Source organism: Vidua macroura, chromosome Z (genome assembly GCF_024509145.1).
Source record: "Vidua macroura isolate BioBank_ID:100142 chromosome Z, ASM2450914v1, whole genome shotgun sequence".
Lineage (NCBI taxonomy): Eukaryota > Metazoa > Chordata > Aves > Passeriformes > Viduidae > Vidua > Vidua macroura.
This window is the reverse complement of record NC_071611.1, coordinates 1165186-1189438: the sequence shown is the minus strand read 5'-3', so window position 1 is coordinate 1189438 and position 24253 is coordinate 1165186. Positions and strand designations below refer to the sequence as shown.

The 24253-nt window shown below is 48.3% G+C and overlaps 1 long non-coding RNA gene across 1 annotated transcript; it reads right to left on the bottom strand.

Annotated features, from left to right (window-relative positions):
• Positions 1–8544: 8544 nt before the first annotated feature.
• Positions 8545–14650, bottom strand: LOC128822246 (uncharacterized). Its single transcript, XR_008441412.1, has 3 exons — positions 14565–14650; positions 9027–9076; positions 8545–8924 (listed from the first exon to the last, which is right to left on the bottom strand). It is a non-coding gene; the product is annotated as an uncharacterized LOC128822246 (long non-coding RNA).
• Between the last annotated feature and the right edge of the window lie 9603 nt (positions 14651–24253).

The following is a 24253-nucleotide window of genomic DNA, read 5'->3' as shown; positions in this document are numbered from 1 at the left end:
CAAGACAGTTGAATGTGCACACGAGCCCCAGAAAGGTGCAGTGCTTCACACTGCTCAGCAAGAACATCACCCTTGCCCACCTATGCCCCGTACACTCCTGGGCTCGAGTGCCTCCCTGAAAAGGTTCAGTCAAAAAACAGCTAATGTTGTCTGTGGCAGCAGCTGACACTGCTCAGAGCTGGTTTTCAGCTTTTAAGTGCTATTTCTGTTTCAGTTCACTGCCTGCAATCTGTCTTGATGTGAAAAACACCTATCCCACAAAAGGTCTTTCAGCTCCACCAAGCCCCAACAGATAATTTTATGCAGAAATACCTAATTTATCACACAGTCAAAAGAACATTGCATTTCCACATGCAACTCCAGGAAGCAGCATGCTCTTAGGATGTCACCTGTTGGGTCTATTCCTCATTTCCTGCCCAGAAAAATCCATTAGTCTTCAACTCAACAGCTACACCTCAGGGCTGTAACCTACCCCTCACCTTTTATATTTACTAGTTGGGTCAAGAGGCCAGAATGGGACTGGGCAAATCAGAGATGTCACTGTCCATTTCCAAATTGCTGCATGTTCTCCAGAGATTCATATTCAATAAAACCCCTCCTCTCTGATACCTTCATCCCTTGCTACCTCCTTTTTCAACACTTGGGTTCAAGCTGCATGAATCAGTGAGTTTTAAGAGAATAACATTACTCCTTGAGTTTTAACAGGGTAAAAAGTGATTTTACATGTTAACATTTTTAATATGTTCTGGAAGTCAAACTATAGCTAAATAATAGCTTGGGGCACCTTATAATAGAATTCCAAAACAGTTTGGGTTGGAAGGAAGCTTAAAGTCCGTATTGTTCTAACATTCCTGCCATGGGCAGGGGCACTTTCCACTATCCCAGGTTGCTCCAAGCCCGGTTCAACTTGGCCTGGGACACTTCCAGGGATGCAGGGGCAGCCACAGCTGCTCTGGGCACCCTGTGCCAGGGCCTGCCCACCCTCCCAGCCAGCAATTCCCAGTTCCCAATCTCCCACCTGTGCCTGCCCTCTGGCAGTGGAAGCCATTGCCTGTGTGCTGTCCCTGCATGCCTTGTCCCCAGTCCCTGTGCAGCTCTCCTGGAGCCCCTTGAGGCCCTGGCAGGGGCTCTGAGCTCTCCCTGGAGCCTTCTCTTGTGCAGCTGAACAGCCCCAGCTCTGCCAGGCTGGCTCCAGAGCAGAGGGGCTCCAGCCCTGGCAGCAGCTCCGGGGCCTCCTCTGGGCTGGCTCCAGCAGCTCCACGTCCTTGTGCTGTTGGAGATTCCCTTTGAAAGTACTAAAATGTACTAAACCCCGAAATTTTTCCATATTTGTTCAGCAACTGTGGTACAGGACCACTGAATATTTGGTCTGTGTGGGGCTGGCGTTTCCCCCTCCTGGACAGGATGTTAGCAGTGCTCCCACTCCACACAGAAACCACACATTGCAGCTTCACATGCTAAAAATCATCAGCACCATCACACCCCCCTGCAGAGCTGGAAGCAGGCCCAAGGGGCCTTCACAATCACTCAGCAGGCATCAGACAGTAAAGAAGACACCTTTGTTTCCCTTCTCCATCTTTATAACCTCAAAGCACAGCCAAGTGGTGGAACCACACACAAGCGGAACCTCGCACGTCCAAAGCAGGCTGGCACCTTCCATGAGGGCAAAATAAATCGGGTCAGGGTTGACTCGCTCTTCTTCACTCTTACCACCCCCTCAGGTTCATGTTGTTCAGTGGTTTCTTTAAAAATTTAAGCCTTTGGGTTTCTGTTCTTACAGGAAAAATCTAACTGTCCCCAGCATAAAAGCAAAAGCTGTTTCTAGTGGGTGCTGGGGAAACAGTGCTCTAACAGCTCGGAAGTGGAAAGGCAAACAAGCCTCCCTGAATCCAGGGTTTCAAACAAGCCAGGTGATTTCAAACAGCTTTCTGTACTGGGCAGAAGAGATAGGGAAGGGATTAACTTTTATTTAATTTAATAGGAGAGAGAGCTAAGGCTAAAGCTGACACACAACTGAAATGCCTCTAAAAGACAGAACTGAGGAGGAACCACTCCAGGTGGCACTTTCGTTTCTGGAACTGGGTCCTGGCCGAGTTCAAGACCTCTAAGAACTACCACAATTAATTGCCCTCTCCACAGCTTCTGTAGTCCTCATTCTACTGTATTTTTCCATAATATAATCACAGAAAACAGAAGGAACTATTGGGAAAGAACATTTTCAGTTTCTCTTTTGAACGCTATCATGCAACAGTTACCTCCCTGGAAAATAACTGGCCAACAAATTGAGATCAAAATAACTTTTTTCAGGGATTTTTTTTTAAGGAGTAAATACTCCTAACTCCATAAAATCAGGAAAAAAAAAAAAAAAAAAAAAAAAAAAAAAAAAAAAAAAAAAAAAAGCACCCCAAAAACTGGCTCTGCATCTTCAAAGTATCAAAATTAATCAATTTTCTAACTTTTGGGATGGCAAAATAATTGCAAAGTGTCTATTTCAACAAAAGTACTGGTGCCATGTTAATTGAAGATTAGGCAACAGAGTTTCTAATAAGACAATGGATTAATTCTAAGGTAGATCATTAGAATGAACAATTTTGTATTGTCAGGCCATGAATCAGCTACAGCTGAAAAGCAAAAAGCATCTACCCAGAAACATGGTCCATCTACAGAGACATGTGTAGAGAGGGGAAAAAAAAAAGAAGAAAAATTAGGAAAAATCATGATTGAGGATGTGGATTTCTTCATAATGGCAAATCTAAAGTTGGGTTTTAATAGGCTTCAACCAGCAAAACTGAATGACACTAATAGTTTTTTAAAAATGTGTTTTCTCAACACGCATGTGAAAGACTGGTTCTCCTCAAGGCCACACATCCCACACTGCCCAGGCATGGGACTAGGGCCCAGAAGAGATTTTTTTTTTTTTCATGTTTTACTGATATGGTATTGCACTGGGGATTTCCTTTAAAGAGCAGCCGCTGAAGGCAGCAAAGCAAATTCCCCAGCTAACATTTCAAGGAAATGAGAAGTGTCTCAGCCCTTTTTGAAAGCCTCTTCTGTCACTGCACAGCATGACCATATCTGCTGAATTTTCTCAGCAAAAATCCCCCTCTCAATTGAGGGCTCTGAATCCTTCTCAGAAGATGAAACCCTGCAAATTTCTCTGTAGTGAGAAATTTCTCTCTGTCTCTCAGCAGCATAAATTCACCAGGAAAAAAAAAATCATGTCGTTCAGCAGAATTTACTTAGGGAAAGTTTTCATAGTGGGGTTTTCTTTTGAATACTTGTGCAATGATAAAATCAAAGTCAAAGATCTGGAGATAAACTCCAGATGAAGATCTGGAGAGGCAGTGGGGACCTCACCAGCCTTTCCCTGCAGGGCAGGATGCTTTAATGGCACCAGGTACATTCCTGTAACACCCACCTTATGCAAACAGCAACAACCTGTTGGGTAAAACACGGCTTATTCTGGCTTGGGGCAGGCAGGCCCTGCCTCCCAAATGGCACATTTGGTTCATGGTCTTGCTGGGACCCTCCCCATCCTGTGGGGCTTGGATGCCTTAACAACCACCCTCCTTTATAGGATCAAAAGATGGTTTGGGCTAGAAGGGATCTTAAATCCCATCCCATTCCACCCCCTGCTATGGGCAGGGGTACCTTCCACTATCCCAGTTGTTCCAAGCCCCATCCAACCTGGATTTGAATGTTTCAGCCTCAGACTGCAACAGGGGAGGATCAGGTTGAACATTCAGTGGAATTTTTTTTTTTTTTTTACAGAAAGGGTGATTTAACACTGCAAGTGGCTGCCCAGGGACATGTTGGAGTCCCCATCCCTGGAGGTGTCCAAGAAATGGCTGGATGTGGCAATAAGTGCCCTGGGCTTGGTGGCAAGGCGAGGATTTGGCACAGCTTGGATTGATGGCCTCAGAGGGCTTTTCCATTCCAAGTGATTCTGGGATTCTGTTTCCAAGGATGGGGCACCCACTGCCCCTCTGGGCAATCCTTTTCCTCTCTAGCACAGGCACGTGCTATTTTTAGCCATGGGGAGGGATCTGTCCCCAGGCCACAGGAGGAGATGTGTCCCGGTGAGGTCCTGGTGTGCCTGGGGGTCATTCCCAGCCCCTGGGGCCCCTCCTGCCAGCCCCACACGTAACAATCAGGCCCCGCTTCACGCCGTCACTGTCCACCGTGAAGAGTGACAAATAATGGGGGGTTGGCCAAATCTACTGGCTGGTCCATGCCTGGATAAGTCCTCCCAGCTGCCCCAGCCACAGAGGGAAGCAGTTGTGAGCTGGCTTGATGCCCTTTTTCCTCTCTCCTCAGCACACGAGGAGCGGTCCCAGCCGTAGCAATGCCTTCAGAGCAGAGGATGCTCAGCACAAATAACTGCTGTTATTACTCACAAGCAGTAATTCGAGAGGGCTTTCTCCACCCAGGTACTTTGCAGCAGAGTTGGATGCATCGTTTGCTTTGATGATGAGCTGCATCAACACATCTGGCCCCATCCAAGGCGCTCTTTAGGCAGGAGACCCCCAGTGCAGGGAGGAGAGGGGATACCAGCACGGAGCTCCACTTGGATGTGGGATGAGCTGCATTCCTCCATTCTTTGGAGCAGAGCCATGAGCAGTCATTGCTACCAGCTCCCCCCACCCCCAAGGAAGATTTAGGAAAATTATTTTCTAGCTCCTTTCCATATGAAAAGTCCTAAAAATGCAAAGAAGCCAGCAAGTATGGCTGAGACCAGCCATACTTTGATTCTTCAGCAGGAAACTAAAGAGCTGAGAAGATCCTTCTCAATATATAAATGTGATGGGAAATTACTTATTTCAGTGCTGGTAAAGCTCAGGATAACATCCAGCCTGGCACTGCTGCAGAAGAGAGGTGGACGTGATCCTGAGGAACACAAATTCATTTATTTATTCTTATGCCAAAAATACTAGAGCAGTATTTGCTTGTAGAAATATTTAGTTCAGTCTGGGACTGCCCTTCCTGAAGCTGCTGTGGGATTATTTATCTAGGCAGAAAATTGCAGGGTGTACTCAGGTAGGAATAATGTGGCCTGAGCTGGGATCTGCTCCTGTCACTGGCGAAACAACTGGCCTGGCAGAGCAGCCCGTGGGGAGGGTGATAAAAGGGTCCATTTCCCTCCTTCCCCAGAGGATGAAATGTGAAAGCATCTCCTTGAGGAAGCCCTGAGCAGGGTGAGCAGCTGAAGAGGTCACATTTCCCCCAGGCATGCAAGGGCCCAGTGTCCTGTGGCATCCCCATGTTCTCCTCAGCCTGTGGTGGGATGGGTGGCACTGGGGGGAAAACACTGATTTCAGGCAAAGGCAAGAGTTGTTAGTAGGTCAAAGGCTATGGTAGAGAAAGGTTGTCTTAATCAAGCTCTAACAGGAATGTGTGAGAGCCACAGACATCTCTGCCTTCTGGAGACCCACCCTAGGCAGAGAAGAGCCCACCTGGAAGACTTAAACAGACCCTGTTGAGTAAATCTGTTTTACAGCCCCTCAAAAACACACAGGGGAAGGACAAACCTTGCTAAATGCTTTCACTCACTGACGAAGTCTTCATCAATTTCTATTGGGAAATTGTCTCAAGCAGTTTTCCCCAGGATGAAGGAGGCAGCTCACAAGTCCTCTGGTTCAGCCAAACACCGTGTGGGTCTCTCTCTACCACAAATCCATTACTTACCTGATGTCCAGAGGCTGTCATTCTGTAATTTGCCCCTCTTCCCCTCGGCCTCATCATTACTCCTGCACTTTCCCTGCCAGCTGCTGCTGCAGTATACCAAAGGTGTATCAGAATCAGACCAATTTTTCTCCTGCAAAGGGCTGGGCAGGTCAGGAGGGTGCAGACCATGCACTGCAGGGACAGGCACCCCCAGGCATCCCCGTGCTGAGTGCCCAAGGGGGAAGAGGGTCTAGTGACAGACTACACAATTTTGGATGGGGCTGCAGACCCCTGTACCCAGTAACATTTTGTTCCTATAGATAAAACAGGGTTCTCATCATCTCTGATGTTCTGGGATGTCTCATGTACACCAGGGCAGTAATATAAACCAGAAATATTTCCCAGACCTGGCAATCTCACAGCTGATAATGAGAGACATTTTCTTCAACAGAAGACTTCCAGGCATAGAAATACTGAGAAGAAATCTTATCAATATTAAAAATGAAGACAAATTATTCCAAACTCAGGACAAGGAATCTATAAATCTGTGAATTGCTCCCGGTGGTGGGAAGAGAGAGCCAACAAGCATCTTGTCAGGAGTCCATGCAGAGGTGGGCACCACTGCAGGAAAACCCTGGATAAGCTCTTGGGGCTGATCTGCCCCTCTGCTTTTTCCCAGTGGTGGGGTCCCAGGGTCACCATCCCGGCCAGGCAGCACTGCTGGGGCCGTGGGTACCAGGGAGGTGGAGGTGGAAACCTGCTTCAAAGCAATCCAGGGTAAACACTACAGCTAAAAATCCTGTGGGCCTATCACTGCAGCTACCAAAGCTTCTGTCTGTGTCCCAGATAAGAATTTTGAGATAAGACAGAGTATGCAGAGCCCACGGAGCATTAGGATTGTGTTTCACCCAGCGTGGCAGTGACTCACGCTGCCAGCATGGGTAAGTAGTTCCCCCCCTCCATCCTTCTGCTCTTGCTCCATCTGCACTAAGATTGGTGCAGAACTATAGAAACTGTATTAATAAAGGTCTTTTATGTGGGTTTAATCATCTCCCAGGATCTGCCAGACCACAAACTTGAAACTCTTTATGAATGTGACTCACTCCCAGAGCTCACGCTCATTGGTCGACAGACTCTCCTGATTTTGCCCTGTGAAATTCTTTTTCCTATTGGAAGAGAGGGACTGAGGTGTTACCTATGCTGCAACTGAAGTTCACTGACTCACAGTAACCCCAGATACTTGCATTACATTATTTGATACTCATTCATTCATTCATCCCAGAGCAGCCTCACAATAAACACTGAAACACTGGCCCCCCCCTTCAGCAGAAATTACTATGTGTGCAGATACACTTCCTACTTTTGCAACACATTTTACAGGGTAAGGATATCTGCAAGACTGAAAGAAAAAGAAAAAGAAAAAGAAAAAGAAAAAGAAAAAGAAAAAGAAAAAGAAAAAGAAAAAGAAAAAGAAAAAGAAAAAGAAAAAGATAAAGAAAAAGAAAAAGAAAAAGAAAAAGAAAAAGAAAAAGAAAAAGAAAAAGAAAAAGAAAAAGAAAAAGAAAAAGAAAAAGAAAAAGAAAAAGAAAAAGAAATTATTTTTCTCCTCAAATATATTAAACATCCAGATTTGCCATGGTGCACTTAAAGAAAAAGGATTTGGATGAAGAACCTCAATGTGTTTTGAATCAGTATCAGATCCCACTTAGGAGCTGGTGTCTGACCTGCAGAGAAATGCAGTACAGCCAGAGATGAATGCATTTTAGTGACATTTTTACAGGTCAAATATGAGCTTGGCGAGTGATTCATAAAGAAGAAAGTTGATAAATATGGACGCAGAGCTCAGCACTGGCAATTTAAGCTGAGCTGGGGTTGCTGCAATATTAAACCCATTGAATGTCTGTATTGTGCAAAAAATCTCTTAAGTTCCTGTTCCCCTGAGCTGCAGATGGATGGGGGATCCCGGGTCAGGCTCACGGGCTCTGTGCTGCACACATAATCCATGGAGCCAATTAGAGGCTCATGCACATCATCACAAATCTCTGCTAGTGCAGAAAAACGGAAAGGAGAGATTTCCTGCTTACAAAGAGCCAGGAAATGTCCAGCTTGGCAGAGGTGTGAAACTCAAACCCTGAACACAGGTGATGGGCTCAGCTGCTAAAGAGGAAACTATTCACAGGGGGGGCATTGCAGAGACCTATGGATTTGACCCTCTTAACAAGCATCTGTTTGTCAAGTTCACCAATTCACATGAGCCCGCGGGCACCTCCTTTTGCGTGTGTTTATTTGTACATCTGCACTCACAGCGCTGTACTCCCACCAAGGGCTGCCTCTCAGGCAACCTCCCAGGCTGCCCTTCCAGTGCAACAAAAATCAACCCCCAAATCTGGACCTGCTCACTGCCCTTACACATTTACACCAGCTAAAGTGCCTCGTTGGAAAAACTCAGAGCAAAGCAGGCAGTCAAGAGGTAAATGCATTCTTAAATATCTTCTCCAAGGCGCTGGAGTCTCTGCAGAGCAGGACGTAATAAAAAGCTAATATCGCCACAGCTTGTCCTCCCCAAACTGAGCACTGGCTCACACACTGAAGAAAATGTCTTGGATGTCTGTCTGGCACACAGCCACTTGCTGACAGCCTACCATAACATTATATACAGGGCTATCTTACCTTCCAATTACACGTCCCCAGGGTGTTCCTTAAATATGACTATGCTGATTATATTCAGCAACCCTCCTTTTATTGAAAGGCACTTATTTCCCCTCTCCCTCCCAATTTATTCCAGACACACTAAAAGGCTGAATAAAAACCACTGAACTCTGTTGCCCGTTTTAATTTCAAATTCAATTTAAATTTTAAATTTTAATTTCCAAGCACGGTTTTTGCTTTACGTATTTCTCAAATGCCTTCAGTGTCGTGGTGCATCCTGCTGGTTACTCCAGTCACCAGTACATTTTCTCCCAGAGCAAACATCTGTATGGAGTATTTTCCTCTGTTTCGCACAAGGAAATTGGTACTAGAGGTGAGAGAAGAAAGTCCTGAGGATGGATGAATGGACGGATGGAGGTCCCTTCTCCATCCACCTTGGATGCAATAGCATAGAATTCCTATCACACAGGAAAGGTCTCTGATATCACCACTTCTTCTGTATTTGCAGAGTACATTTGGCTCCCCCATGAGCCATGACCACGTCAGCATTGGCAAATTCCACTCCAGTGTTGACATCTTTTGCAAACACCCTCTTCATTCAACAAAGAGTACTAAAATGCACATTAAAATATTTGAGGCGTCAGCGGAGCAAAATAATACGCACATGGATATTTTACCAACATACTCATGGACTGGAGAAAATCCTTATTTACCACAGATTAGCAGACCTCCTCTGTCAAAAGGCTAAAAAAAGTGCAGCAGCCTGAAATAGAAACAAACACACTTGTTTGGTCACTGAGGTCAGCGCTGCTCTTGTCAGGAGCTTTGTCATCCAGCTCGCAGAAGTGATTGCAGCTATCCCTGTGTGCCCAGAGCTCTTCTGCTGTCATTGCAGCCATCCCTGTGTGCCCAGAGCTGTGCTGCTGTCATTGCAGCCATCCCTGTGTGCCCAGAGCTGTGCTGCTGGGATTGCAGCCATCCCTGTGTGCCCAGAGCTGTGCTGCTGTCATTGCAGCCATCCCTGTGTGCCCAGAGCTCTTCTGCTGGGATTGCAGCCATCCCTGTGTGCCCAGAGCTCTGCTGCTGGGATTGCAGCCATCCCTGTGTGCCCAGAGCTCTTCTGCTGTCATTGCAGCCATCCCTGTGTGCCCAGAGCTCTTCTGCTGTGATTGCAGCCATCCCTGTGTGCCCAGAGCTCTTCTGCTGTGATTGCAGCCATCCCTGTGTGCCCAGAGCTGTGCTGCTGTGATTGCAGCCATCCCTGTGTGCCCAGAGCTCTTCTGCTGGGATTGCAGCCATCCCTGTGTGCCCAGAGCTCTTCTGCTGGGATTGCAGCCATCCCTGTGTGCCCAGAGCTCTTCTGCTGGGATTGCAGCCATCCCTGTGTGCCCAGAGCTCTTCTGCTGGGATTGCAGCCATCCCTGTGTGCCCAGAGCTGTGCTGCTGTGATTGCAGCCATCCCTGTGTGCCCAGAGCTCTTCTGCTGTGATTGCAGCCATCCCTGTGTGCCCAGAGCTGTGCTGCTGTCATTGCAGCCATCCCTGTGTGCCCAGAGCTGTGCTGCTGGGATTGCAGCCATCCCTGTGTGCCCAGAGCTCTTCTGCTGAGATTGCAGCCATCCCTGTGTGCCCAGAGCTGTGCTGCTGGGATTGCAGCCATCCCTGTGTGCCCAGAGCTGTGCTGCTGTCATTGCAGCCATCCCTGTGTGCCCAGAGCTGGGCAGTGCAGGGATACATCCCTGTGCCTCACTTGTCACCCTCCCATAGTCTGGGTCCCCAACCAGCATCCCCCACTCCTGGCCAGTGCAAGATGCTGTCAGGCAGCCCTGGAACCTCTCTGCCTGCCTTCCTAGCAGCTGATACAAGAAGCAAAGAGGTGAAAAGCCAACCTGACCATGGGACCAGGCTCCAGCTGCTGTGAAAGCCTCAAAAAAACCCAGCTCCACTCAGCGACTGCCAGTGCCAGCATCTGGATTCACTGAACCCAAGCAATGGCTTTTATTTCCTGCGATTCACCTGTGAGATAAAGTGTTCAATCAGCTGCATCAGATATAGGGTAGAAGAATAGACCACTATACTCTTTTCAGAAAACCTGGCACATGCAGATATCCTGACTGAGGTCAGGCTTCCCAGCGCTCGAGGCTGCCTGCCCCGTAAGGCCATGGGGCTCCCCAGGACACCGTGCACAGCAGGCTTTCCTAGAAGCCTGCTCCAGTAATTTTGTTGTCAGAGCACTTCTTTTTAAAGGTGTTTGTAGAAGGCAGAGAGGGATAATCATGGCTGAGCAGGAAAGCACAGGCTGGATGAAATCCAGGGCAAGTGCGCTGAGCTGCGACGCGGTGATGTGGGGCTGCTCCCGTGAACTGCAGGGAGATGGTTACGGATGTGCTGCAATACAGCCACTGGGGTTTGTCTTTTTTTCTTTTTCTTTTCCTTTTTCTTCTTTTCCATGAAGAGCTAATATCCTGGGAAGCCTTCCAAGGCGGCTCGAAAGAGAGGTGGACATGCCAAAACATGATGCGCACTGGACACCGCTCCCCGCTGCAGGCTGCCAACCAGCTTCTCCAGCCAGCTGCTTTAGGAGTTGACAAGTTTTTCCACAGTCCAGGATCAAATTTAGAAGCAGTGATCCAGCTAGCAGCAAGCAGCACAGATGGTTTCTTTGTCAGGAGAGCAGCAGGTAGAGATCTTCCAGCTCAGAGGACTGATCTGCCTGGTCTCAGGTCTTCCTGTTGACTCAGAGCAGGAAAAACCTCAGCAAGCTTTGGTGGGATTCAGGCTGGAAGACCCAAACCCACCCCAAACAGGAGATGCCATATAGGTCCTTTTATCCTCCTTTAACTTCCCCCACCACCTGCGTTCTGTGACCCATATGTTTATTTGCTCTGCAAGGTGGGGCCAATTCCTGGCACTCTTTGGAAAGCCACGACCTGCTCCAAGAGACGTTGGTGACTGCCCTTTTGAAGTCATTATGTTTTCAATAAAATCCAAGCAAGCCCATAAAACCAGGGAAAAATCAGATCAAGTGTGGGTCCAGCTCCGGAAGAAGCAAGAATTTCACTGGGTTTAGCTCAAGGGTGCTCAGATCTCAGCCTGGGCTTTCTGCCAGGCACCAAAAGCTCCCTGCAAACCCAGTCTGGAGACAGAGCTTTGCCATGGCAAATGGGCTGGGAATATCTCTGAAGGGGCTCCACAAATCCCCATGCACTGTAGCGAGGGCCCTGCCAGGAGACAGCACTGGGCAGCTACTGGAAGGGGGAGCTAAAATGTTAAAGTTCAGGTCTTAACACCAAAATTTCACCTCGAGCACCGGAGCTTTGCGCTGGGTCACACTGCAGAGTGGGACAACTCCTCTGGCTCTCCCAGTGCCTGGGCTGATCTCTGGGGCTGACAAAGGCAGAAAACCTATCTCCACCTCTAGCACGGAGCTGTTTCCTCACCTCCAGCGAGGACCAAACCCGTGTGCCTCAGTTTCCCCACCTGCTACAGGGGCCCAGCAGCACTGGCCCAGCAGCGCTTTGAACTCTCTCACAGTGAAACTCATACCACATGTAACATCTAAGTACTATTGCATAACAATTATAATAATTTCCCATTTTAAACGTGGCTTTTTCTTCTCCACCGAGAGATTTCCCTGCTGGCTTGCTGGAGGTAGAGCAAGAGGAGCTCACACCACTGCTGTTCCAGGCCACGTCACCGGACTCACACCACCCTCCTGCACCATATTTCTTTTGGGAATGCAACACAAAGAGCGTGGGAAGCACGGAGGGACCGGGCCCTTGATGTGCAGCACTCAGGCAAATCCCGTCGAGCTCGCTCCTTCTCCCTTGCCTCTGCCTCTTTGTAGTCGTGACCTCTCCCTGGCGAGGCCAATCTTCTCGATGGCATTTCGGGGCTGACCAGGGCACTGAATGAGGAATTAGCCAGAACACAGCCTCCTTTGTTGCAATACTACTTCTAATATATGTAAATGGGGCAGGTTGCTGTTCCAGCCCCGGCGCCCACCAGCAGGTACGGGCCTTCCCTGAGTGGCAGAAGCCAGAGCGTGGCCAAGCCCACGTTCCTGGGTGAAACACAAGCTGCATTCCTCCTTCCTGGCCTTCCCAGCAGGAAACATGAACGCCTCAGATAAAGCCATCCAACATTTGATATTTCACAGGGCAAGAATGCACTTCATCCTCTCTAGGATAGAGTTTTCATGCCACCTCCTCCTGCTGACAGATCACTGCCACTCAGCTGGCTTGGGGGTCTGGAGCAGGACACAACACCCCATGGTGCAAGCTGGCAGTGCCTTCAGACCCAGCTGATCCTGCTCCTTGTCCATGCTTTCCTGAGATTCTTTTGCCCTTTACCTCTGCTGTGGGGTCCTGCATTGTCCTGCATGACGATGGGATGGCAATCTTCACAGGAAGGTGATAGATCATTGTCTCATCACGCTTTGGGGCACTAAACTGGTCTTTGGATACCTCCTGGTGTCTGAGGTGGGAGGTAAAACACGCCTTCCAGACACAGACTGCTACTATCAGGTTCAGGCTGGAGCTCCATGGGCCCAGGAGCAGGGAATTTCAGTCACAGAACTGCCACATGAAGCCCAGGACTCGTCCCATGTTTTGGTTTATTGACGCAGTCAATAAACAGAAAAAAAATCAAGGTTTGGCTGAGGGACACATAATTTTTCAAGAACATATGAGGGGAGCTCCAAGACAGACACCAGACCTTCCTGCCATGGTCTTTTAGTGACTGAGAGTCTATCCTGTGGCAGAGTGCAGATGAGGGGAGCCACCAGAGGAAAAGGAAGGTGGGATTTTGCTCTACACATCCCCATCTCAATGCACAACACCGTAGTTTTGCTTTTGGTAGCAAAACACCAGAGCTACCAGGCAACAAAGACAGCAAAGAGAAGAAAAAAGGAAGAGGAGGAGACAGAGGGGGAGTGGGATCAGAGATTAAAGGGCACCCCGAGCCTCATACAAAACATTTTGCTTTTGATCTTGTCCTTGATCATGAATGTCCATCCCGCTTTTGCACAGTCAGAGGTCATATTATGGCTTGTTTTCTCAACAAAAAGAAATACAACACCAGAAACTGGCAGAAATTGGCTCTCACACACAAACCTGAGCAAGGGTCACATTTCCAAAGAGGCCAGTGTCTATTCTGTCTTAGCAGAGGACACAAGAGAGCCTAGAAGCTCTGGGGTTTGTCTGCAGCTCTGCTCTCTGTGTGAATGTAGATGAACAGTTTAGGATGCAGCTCCTTCCACCATGCCCCAGGCTGGCAAGTTTTTAAGCAAATTGGACAAAGAAGGAGAGATCTCAAGGAACCAGTTTTTCTACAAGGCTTCTGAAAGTTTATGTTGGGAAGAACAGAGTGAGGAGGAAAAAAAAAAGGCCCTGTAAGTGTATCCGTTCAGAGTAAGAATCCATCTGTGCATTCACATTGTATTAAAAATTGGACAAACACACACACCAGAGACCTCTTAAAAGGCATTGGCCATCAGAGAGCTTTTAATCAGAGCTCCTAATTTCTTCAACACCAAAGTCAATCAAAATCAAGACACAGACTCATGGTAGGTCAGGCATCCTAGCTGCAATGCTCACAGGGTTTTGCCTTTCCTTTCCTTTGGACAAGGTACAAGAAATAAAAAGCTTGCTTCCAAACTGTACAAATTTGAAGTGAGCAGCTGTTCACCAGGGAAAGACCCAGAGCTAATTACCAAGCTCATCTAACAACCTCTTTGTGAGGCTTGGTAGGATGATTCAGGTTGGAATGGGTCTCAGGGGATGTCTGCAGCCTCAAACCCTGCTCCAGGCAAGGTCAGCTATGAATTCACACCAGCTTGCTCAGGGCTTGATCCAGCTGAGTCACAGAAGCCTCCAAGGATGGAGACTGCAGCCTCTCTGGGCAGAGCCTCTCCTGCAGATCCCTAAGCTGGGATGTCAGGGGCAAGGAGGTACTACTGGTTGGTGGCAGGGGAATCACAGAAATGTCACAAAGAGCACAAATGACCTCCCTCTTGGGGTTCCTTGTCTCATCAACACCTATTAACACCAGCAGGGCAACAGTTTTGGCAAAATCTGCAGTAAAACCCACATTAATGAGAAACACCTCTGCAAAATGAAGTTCTCCAGGGAAAGCACAAAGCACAATCTTTTCCCCTGCAGCTGCATTAGGAAAAATCCACCCATTGCCTGCCCACGGTGATCTCAATCCCTAAATTTAAACTAGGAAATCAGCTGTCATTGGGAAAGTAACCTGGGTATTTTCAGCCACCGAAGAGGAAGATTCCTGGCATAGCCTGGGGCTGCTCCGTGGCGATCACAGCGCTCAGTTGCCTTTTGTGGGAATAAACCTCGGGACTGGCCCCGGGGAGGAGGGGAGCACGGGCAGGTTCAGCTGGTGTGAGGTGTGATGGGTGCAGGTCACAGTCCACTTCACATCCTCTGACACAACCAAGCCCTGGGAAGTCTTTGGCAAAGCCCAAATGTACCTAAGCAGTGGCTATTAGGCCCAGAAAGAGTTAGTCCCTGACTACTGCTAGTAAACAGCTGGATTAGCCCACAAATGCAGATGTGTGATGTTACAGCCCAACACCGATGGGGGCTGGTCTCAGCTAGACCTGCTCAGGTGTTTTTACATTAATATTTCCTGTCTTACAGATGTATTCACACTCTCATCCCCTACTTTCCTGCATGACCAGAGCTCATTTCCAGCGACTTTTTATGCAGTAGGCCACAGAGAGCAGGAATTGAAAAGGCTGTGGCCACACTGTGGCTGTGACCACACTGTTTTTGTATCCCTGGCTGTCCCAAAGCACTTTCTGAAACCAACAGTGAGGTTCAGCTCGGCCCAACATAGGACCGAGCCCAGGTGCTAAAATTTTTATAGGATCAGAAAAAGAGGTTTGTTACAAGCAGCAACTTCTTCCTGCAAAGATACAAGTGCAGCACATAACTGTACTGGTGGGAAAGAAGCAGTGCTAATCTTCACTCCTGTTTTATTCATGGTCTCATTTCCCTCTGCCAGAGGCAGTGATGAAGATGGATCCATGGGATTATTCTTGTTAATGAGTGGGCAGGAAAGAGCCCGGAATGACTCTCAGTTTCTAGACCAAGACTGGGGGATTGGCGCTCAAAATACCTACCTATTTATGTGTGATCTGAGTCCGTGACACTTGGGACATCCTGCTTAGACTTAACTTTTATGTTGGCTCCTGAGCTGCCACTGTCAGGGCACAGGCACATGGTGGTGAGACCAGAGTAGGGTAACCAGCACAACACTGCTGCCTGGTTTTGTATCACCTCCCCCTGGCTGTAACTCTCCACTCCTTTCCTGCACACAAAAATGTGGCTGTGGCGACAGCTCCCTCAGCACAAGGCATCTGAATCAGCTCAGCATTTTCCACCTGCTCCAGGCTGTGCTGCAAGACCCTTCTCCCTACCAGGCTAGGGAAGTACCTGTGGTGCAGTTGCTGATCCAGGTGTTTTTCTCATGTACCTCAGCAATACACAGCTGAATGGCAACCAATCCCACCTCTGTGTCCAGCATCTCCCAGCTCCTCTCTCCCTCACTCCCTGGGCTGGTGGACACTCTCCCTCTGTGGAATAAGAATTGAGATGCTCCAGGGAAGGAGGCTCGATACTGAAATTACAGAAACACAGAATCATTCCAAACCAAGAATTTGGGCTGGGAAGGAACTTCAATGATGATCCAACTCCATGGGCAGGGACACCTTCCACTGTCCCAGGCTGCTCCAGCCCCATCCAGCCTGGCCTGGGACACTTCCAGGGATCCAGGGGCAGCCACAGCTGCTCTGGGCACCCTGTGCCAGGGCCTGCCCACCCTCCCAGCCAGCAATTCCCAGTTCCCAATATCCCACCTGTGCCTGCCCTCTGGCAGTGGAAGCCATTGCCTGTGTGCTGTCCCTGCATGCCTTGTCCCCAGTCCCTGTGCAGCTCTCCTGGAGCCCCTTGAGGCCCTGGCAGGGGCTCTGAGCTCTCCCTGGAGCCTTCTCTTGTGCAGCTGAACAGCCCCAGCTCTGCCAGCTTTTAAAATGGAGACTGCACTTCTCCACTTTCCCTCTGTTTGAGACATTTTCCTTCCCTCCCATTCACCCATCACTGCCTCTGTCACCTCCAAGAGCTCCTACTCCAGAATGCCACAAGCCCATTTCTTGCTCCTAGGTGTAACTCAACCATCTATGACTGCTGGTAGCCAGAGCTCAGTTTTCCTTTACCCTCCCTCCCAATGTAAAATCTGATTTCTTAGTCATGCCTCAGACATTATCACGGTGCCCCCAAACCCCATTCAAAGCCTCCCGAGGTCTCCCCTTCCCCCCAGCCCTACACCCCACACTCCTGGAGGCAGAGGAAGCCAGAGTGCACAGACAAGCCCTGGCTTGGCAGCGATGCCAAGAAACTTGGAGATTTCCTGCTGGAGCACCTATGGAAAACGAATAGCTTATTTTTCCCTCCGTGTGTTCCCATTTATTCACACTGAACACTCCCCAGTGTTTCCTGTCTCGGCAGAAGCTGTGTTTGCTGCATTCAAAACCCTCTCAAAAAAGCCACTAGACAGTCATATCCCAACAGGGTAGCTGCTCCTGGATGTTTTATGGGATCACAGCATCAAACAGGTTATATTTGTACTGTTTTCACCAAAAATAAATCCTCCCCACTCTCCAAAAAGAGTTTCCAAGGACAATATTTTTTAAAATAATTTTAAAAATTATTTAGATTATTGCAGAATTTCTTGAAGACCACTTATTTTGCTATCAACAGAAAAAAAAATCAGATTCCAGAAACTATTTAGAAAACCTTGTCTTGAGAAAATGAATCCCAGAACACTCAAGAAGTCATGTCCACCTGTTATCAGAAGCCACACACCTTTGTAAGCACTGGGTTATATATCATTTTAAAAACCCCCTAAACCTCCTAGTATTAAATGCAGCATTTATTAGAGCTACCAAATGCTTTTAAAAAGATCTTTTTACTTATTTAAGATCTTAAAGATATTTTTGGGGAAGGTGTAATCCCTTTTGGAAAGTCTGTTCCACTTTTTTAAACCTGCTGGTAAAGACACTGCTGTTGTTGCAAAGGATCTGTCAGTTCCCTGAAGAGATGCAGAAAGTATTTTTATACTAAAAAAGTTGTGGATGCAGCATCATGTCCATACTTAACACATATGAAGTGCCTCATTTTTAAAGATTACAGCTGGATAATTTTTACAGCCTCTTTCTATCACATCTCAATTATTTTTTCTTCCAACAAAACAAAAATATTTTCTCTTGATTTCTTGAAACAAGGACAGCTCATGCATCATTTGGCAGCCCTGTGCAAGCGGTTTGTACTTGAATTTCCAGAAACACAGTGTGTTATTTACATTGCCAATTGCAACACTTTTTTTCTGTGTAAAAGCTGCCTTAGATTTCACCAATCTTTGCCTTTTTTTTTTTTCTTCTTTTTGAATAAACAGACCCTGAAGGCAAGAAGAACACTGCAGGGAAGGAAAATAGCTCCAATACTGTTAGAGCTGGAGGCCAAATACAAATTCCACACTCTCTGCTGGCTTGGGTTGATAAATTTGCTGGGATTTCAAGACACAGCCCTAGAATTTCATGTTCTCTGGGAGAGTGTCGATGCACAAGATATATCTGTCTCTTAACATGCTACTTTACCAGGGGAACGTGTTGATTAGCCCCCAGCTGGTCGAAAATGCACTTCTCATTGCTGTCCTGCAGCCCTGTGGAAGTCCTTCAGGGCTCTCCAAGGCTGGGAAGGAGGACTGGTGAAGGCTGAGGAATAGAAGGGGAGGTGAGCTGCTGGGGATGCTGCTCAGCTGCAAATTCATCCCTTTTCTTTTCTTTTTTTTTTTTTTTTCTTTAAAAAAAAAAAAAAAACCCACAAAAAAAAAAACAAAAAAAAAAAAAAAAAACAAAAAAAAAAAACAAACCAAACCAAAAAAAACCCCATTGATGCTCCAACACCAAAGCCACAGATCCCAAATTGCCACCTGCTCCCACTCACACACAGCGACCCCAGTGTCTGTCACTGCTCTCATTCCATCCTCAACATCCACCCCTTTCCAGTTGCTTTACAATGGGAGCCACAGTTTTAGGGGGACATTAGCCCCGGAAACACTGGAGTCTGCAATCATCCGTGGTCATTTCTCTTTAAGCAAGCCAGACGTTGTTAAATGGGAAACACCAGATGAGCTGATATTCCACGTTCACAAGTTTTTAGAAACAAAACAAGAGCTTGCAGTAAATCAACCCCATTGGAATAATATGTAGGGAAAAAAAAAAGGAAAAAACTAAATTCTGGAGTGTACAGTTGTAGAAATAAGACACGATACCAGAAAAAAAAACGTCCAGAAAGCTAATTTTTAACTCAAGAAGTTCACGTTTTCAAAAGGCACAGCTCGTCCCACACTCCCACCCCTGCAGAGGAGAGAGGAGAAGCTGAAGGCATTTAGCACACATTTGCATCTATATTCTGCAAGTAGCAGATGCAAAGGAAGAGATTCATTTCCCCTAACATAAGCCATCTAAAAATTAAATGCTGATAGTCATCTTGGATTCTTTTTAAACCCAGATTAAAATAGCTGCTATGTGCAGGTCTGCCCTGCTCTCTCCCCAGAGATTACAGAGAGCACTCAAGTGCCAAAATTAAATAGGGGGCTGAAATTAAACCAGAGGTATCCCATCCTCAGCATAACTCCTGAATGCATGGCCTTGTATCCAAAGCACACTGGAATCCCTGGAAAAATCACGGCTGTAATCCTGGAAGGGTGTTTCAGTCCTTCTGCTGCTGCTCAGGGATTTGGGGAGGTCAGGCTGACCTGAGGTGCTGTGTCAGCCCCGAGAGTGACCTGCCCTGCTGGCTGCCAGCACCCAGCACCCAGCACCCTTCAGGACAGCACAGCAACGCCCATTTGCCTGGGCTCAAATGGAAAGGCAGAAGTGGAAGCAAAGAAGGTGCTCGTGCTCCCAACCTCTATGCTGAGATCTCTTTCTTGTGATATTTTTACTGTCAGGTATCCTGAGCCCTACCAGAGCAGCATCACTCTGAAGGCATTGGAACGAGCGTCTCTGGAGTGCAAAGGCAGGAACAAGAGCAAAATCCTCAAAAAGGGCCTAACAGGGTGGAGGCAAACATAAAGAATTTAAACATGCCTGTGGCCCCTGTTTTCCATTGCGCTGCGCCAACCCATGCAAGCAAGGGAGCGCGTGCATGCCCGTGGGCACGCACAGGACCAGGAGGGAACAGAGCCTGACCAAAGCAGCCCCTCCTAACCTGAGCAGCACCCCACACGACCCCCACACTCGCAGCTGGGTGCCCAAGGCCGAGGGTGTCCCTCGAGCAGCACCCAAAGCTGTGCTGTGGCAGAGCGGGCACGCACGGGGCGCTCCAGGGAGAGCAGCAGGTGAAGCCCCCTTGGCTGCCCAAAAGGCACCACCAGGAGACTCCGAGGCATCCAAGGCAGAGGAGGGAGAACTCCTGGAAAGGAGCCCCCATTTTTGTTGCACTGCAAGGCTTCTGATCGAGGGCTCTGCCCTTTATCGGCGCATTTCGAACATGCAGCTTCAGGGGGAAGGTGCGTGGGGAGCAGAGTGGGAGCAGAGAGGGGACCATGGTCATCTGCTTTTGTTCTTTCTACTTTTTTTTTTCCTTATGTGGCAGGTGCTGGTTTTCCACGCACGCTGCCAGCTCCACACAAGCTCTTTTTTTTTTTTTTTTTTTTTTTTCCCCTTAACACGTTCCTTTGAGAAACAAAGGTTCGACGCAAAACGCTGCCCCCTGATGAAATGTGGAAAGCGCCCGGTCTGGCTGCTGGTGAGTGCTGCTATTCATCTGACTAAGCAGCATTTGACTTTTGGGCTTGGTGGGTCTCAAGTTTCCCTCTAGTAAGATATGGGCTGACTCCGCCGCAGCCAATCTCGGTCGGAGGCGCGGATGGTGCCGGAGGGAGGGAGGCGTGAGCACATCCCAGACGGAGCAGCACCCACGGGCTGCGTAAGAGCGGCGCTGCGAGCCTGACCTCAGCTGCACCAGAGCCGTGGCACCGCTGCCCGGCCCTCCTGGACCTGCTGGGGATGCTGCTCAACTGCAAATTCATACCTTTTTTTTTTTTTTTTTACATTTCTTCATAACTTACTGTTTCTGCTTGTCTTCCCCCAGTTACCAGAGTTTTCAGTTTCCTGTTGCCCGCAGGGGTTTATCTTCTGCTGTAATCGGAGGCAAGTGGAAGCTGCTTTACAAGAGCAGCGTCGAGTTTCCCAACCCAGGTTTGAGCTTGGTGCAATACAACCAGCAGCACAAAGGGAAATCCTTTCTGTCAGCCAGCGTTTCAGAATAAATCCAGTCAAATTGAAATCATACCAAAAGTGACAGGCTTGCAGAGCGCTGGCTGCATGTTGCAAGGAGGAGGCTGTGAGCTGAATCCACAACTCAGACATGTCCTCCCAGATGGAGAGAGTCCAAGCCAGACAACAATACCACAGTCCAGTCTTCTGAGAGATGTAATCCACAAAAAAAAATCCTGGGTGGATGTGTCACTGCCCAAGCACAGCGAGCCAGCTGGAAAGAGCTGGCGTGTTTGCCTTTGATGAGTAAAGCATTAAGTATGATTTGGTAGAGATACTTTGTGGTACTGGGAAGATCTGTAACATCCTTTAATCTTTACATTTCTCTTTGCCTTTTGTGCTCCTCCTCCCAACCCCAAGATTTTGGGACAAGGACAAAAAGAAGGGAGCTGCAGCATAACATGAATACTAAAATAAGTGCCATTTGTAAGTAAGGGTTCTCTAAGTATTACCACTTCCTGATGCAAGTACTAAACTCCTTGTCTACAAAATTTAAAACAAGCTTGTACAACATAGTTTTTCAATGGGTAAAAATCCCTTATCACTTTGTTTTGCACCAGACTTCCCAGGATTGTTACTTGCAACATTACCACAGAGTCTCCCAGCTCCTAACAGCACCATCCCCAAAGACCCACTTGTCACCCTCATTTCCACTTCTTGAGACTTTCTATTAGTGGAAATGAAATCTGCAGAATTCATTGCATAACCTGTTCAAAAGGAGTTAGGAACAAACATAAACACATCTCGTGGACCACAATGAGCCTCTGGGAACCCTGAAGTCCCAACAGGCATCTACTCACTCCAAAAAGCCATCTAAGGACCCGACCCCAGTCCCATTGGGTACAGAAAAAAAAAATTAATTCCAGATCACTGCAAAACACTGTAAAGCCACGGCTTATAAACTTTATTTGCCAGGTACTCCCATCTGTTGCATTCAGGAGTTGGATGGCCTCATCCCAGGATGGTTTTCTGCATGTTGCCCAAGAACTGCCCAAGAACTCAGGCAAAGCTCAGCCTGACTTTGAGCCATCTCTTTGTTGGAGGAGATGCTGGAGCCCTCCTAAACAGGGTCTCAGGGAATCGTGTCAGTGATCAGCCATGTGGTGTGACTGCAGGCATGCCCAGGTCTCATGTGTGCTGCACGCTGTTGCAGTCCATGCAAGACGTGACATGTTCCTCAGCTCCAAGTACACCCAATATACTCATCTGCTCTGCAAATACAGCTGGGCCTCCACATGAGCCCGGAGACTGCTCATGTGGACAAACACGGGTGTGAACAGCCTTGCACACAAATATGGGTATGGACAGCCTTGCCAGAGCAGCTACGCAGGAAACTCGGGGCATTTCAGGGATAAAACGGAGGTGTCACCTCTCCCAGGCCACCCCAGAGAGCCTCTGCCAGCTGTGACAACAGTACAGTGACTCCTGCTGCCCTGCTTGGGCGAGGGCAGCATCCCCAGGGCACTGAGCCTGGAGGAGCACGCTCCACCCCATCCCTCCAGCCTGCAGCAGAGGAGCTGTGGGAGGAGCAGAGCAGGTAGAACCAGTGCTCCCCACCTGCCAGGGAGCTTGCTGCTGAGCAAGACCAGGGGCACAGTCCAAAACAAACAGCGGCAGAAACCACTTTCTCCAAGGAACAGCTTGTCCATGCCGTTGAAACCTCAAGGATTACTGCAGAGCAGCCCTGTCCCAGCAGGCACCTCTGGTGTGCACACTCAAGGGCTTGAAGCACACCTGGAAAATGGAATGAAGAGGTCAAACCCAGGAGAAGGGCCCGCCTTATGCCACAGGCTGATCCCGAGTCCCACATGTTTGCTCGGGTTGTCTTTATTACGCGCACACGGGGAGGAGGGACTGACACAAACCCAGCTCTGAGCACTGACAGTGATGTAACTCTGCGTCCCACAAGGAAAAGGAATGCAGGTTTTTCTCTCCCTGCTCCTCAGGAAGGGTGCAAGCCCCACTACTAATGGTTCCTTGTCTGTGCCACAGGAAGACGAGCAGGCTGAACCGTGCCCCACAGGGAAGCAGCAGGCTGGAAGGGGCTTCTTCTAGCAGTACAAAAACCACTGTCTCTGACACCTCCCTGGAGGGCAGGAAGAACAGGGTGCTCAGTTTAAACTGCCCTTTAAAATCACATGTAATTTTCCTTATTCTAGCGCTGAACTGCACAGCTACCACGTAACCTTAGGGTTGAGACTGGAGGAGTCCTACCGCACTCAGCAGCTACATTCACACAGGTGCATAACTGTGCAACAGTAGCTGCAAAAACTTCTGTCATTCAGGCATCAAGACCTGAAATTGGAGGAGAGAGACCTCTTTTACTTCTTCTCAGCACAAGGTGAGCTTGGAGAACACCACCAACCTGCAAAAGCCACTGGTGCCTCAGCTCACACTACATGGCCACCAAGCTATCAGCACTGCGCACACACCTGCACAGGCTGCCTAAGTCACATAAAACATTTTTAGAAATACAGTTGCCATCATTAGAATGTTATATTCCCTGTGAAGAGTCCTTGCTTTGTTTTACTATCTCAAACTCTCATGGTTGAAATGGGCACAGGCAGCTCCAGCTGCAAGTTTACTAGCAGATTAACAAAAACCTTGATGAACTCCAGCATATTTCTGGTGGTTGATGTCCTAAAGGATTTAATTTATACGAAATCCATGCTTTAAACAGCTGATAGTCACTTCAAAACATGTCAAAATGACCCCTCTTCTGGCCTCAAAGGAGCTCACAAAACATAAATTTACGTAATAAATAAAACTTCCCCTGGAACAAACAACAGACTGTGAAATGGACTCGTTCAGCAACTGCTGAGAACACTCATTTCCTAATCAGGCCCTGTGGATGCAGCACACACCAAGTTAACCTCATCTCCCCTCATCTGGGACTCAGACTGTGTGCTCACACAGCAGCTGTGCTCCTCCAGAAGCACTGTGGTGCTCAGGTGCCAGGTTTTTCAGAGATTAATCAAACACAGAACGGTGAAGAGCTACAGGAGCTACACATGACCCGAATCCTGCCTGGCACAGTCCCAGCCCCATTCCTGGGGAATGAGGAACCTGGGCACTGAACACCTCTTTTGGCAGCCTGGAACCCTCTGTCAGATGCAGATCAGGAGCTGCTTCAGCTGTGGATGCTGCAGGTGACTGGTTGGAATGTCAGGGGCTGAGTCACAGCACGGAGCTCCGCACCTGCAGCCTGGCAGTGGCCAGGGCCAACAGGAGAGCTCAGCTGCTCAGGAGCACTTTGGGAAAGGGCCATGTAGCCAGGAATGGGCTCAGGGGCTGGGCTGGAACACGAGATCAGGGCCATGAACTTGAAAGTCAGGTTTTGGCTCATTATCTACAGTCTACTGGATTCTGACATCCGCTGCATGGTGTGCTGCAGCTTTGTACCAGGCATTTGGTACATCCCTGACACTCCATCCCTGGAAACATCCAAGGCCAGGCTGCATGGGGCTCTGACCAGCCTGATCTAGTGGAAGGTGCCCCAATTTACTGCAGGGGGTTGGATTAGGTGTCCTTCAAAAGCCCCTGCCAACCCAAACTCTTCTGTGATTGCGTGGTCTATTCC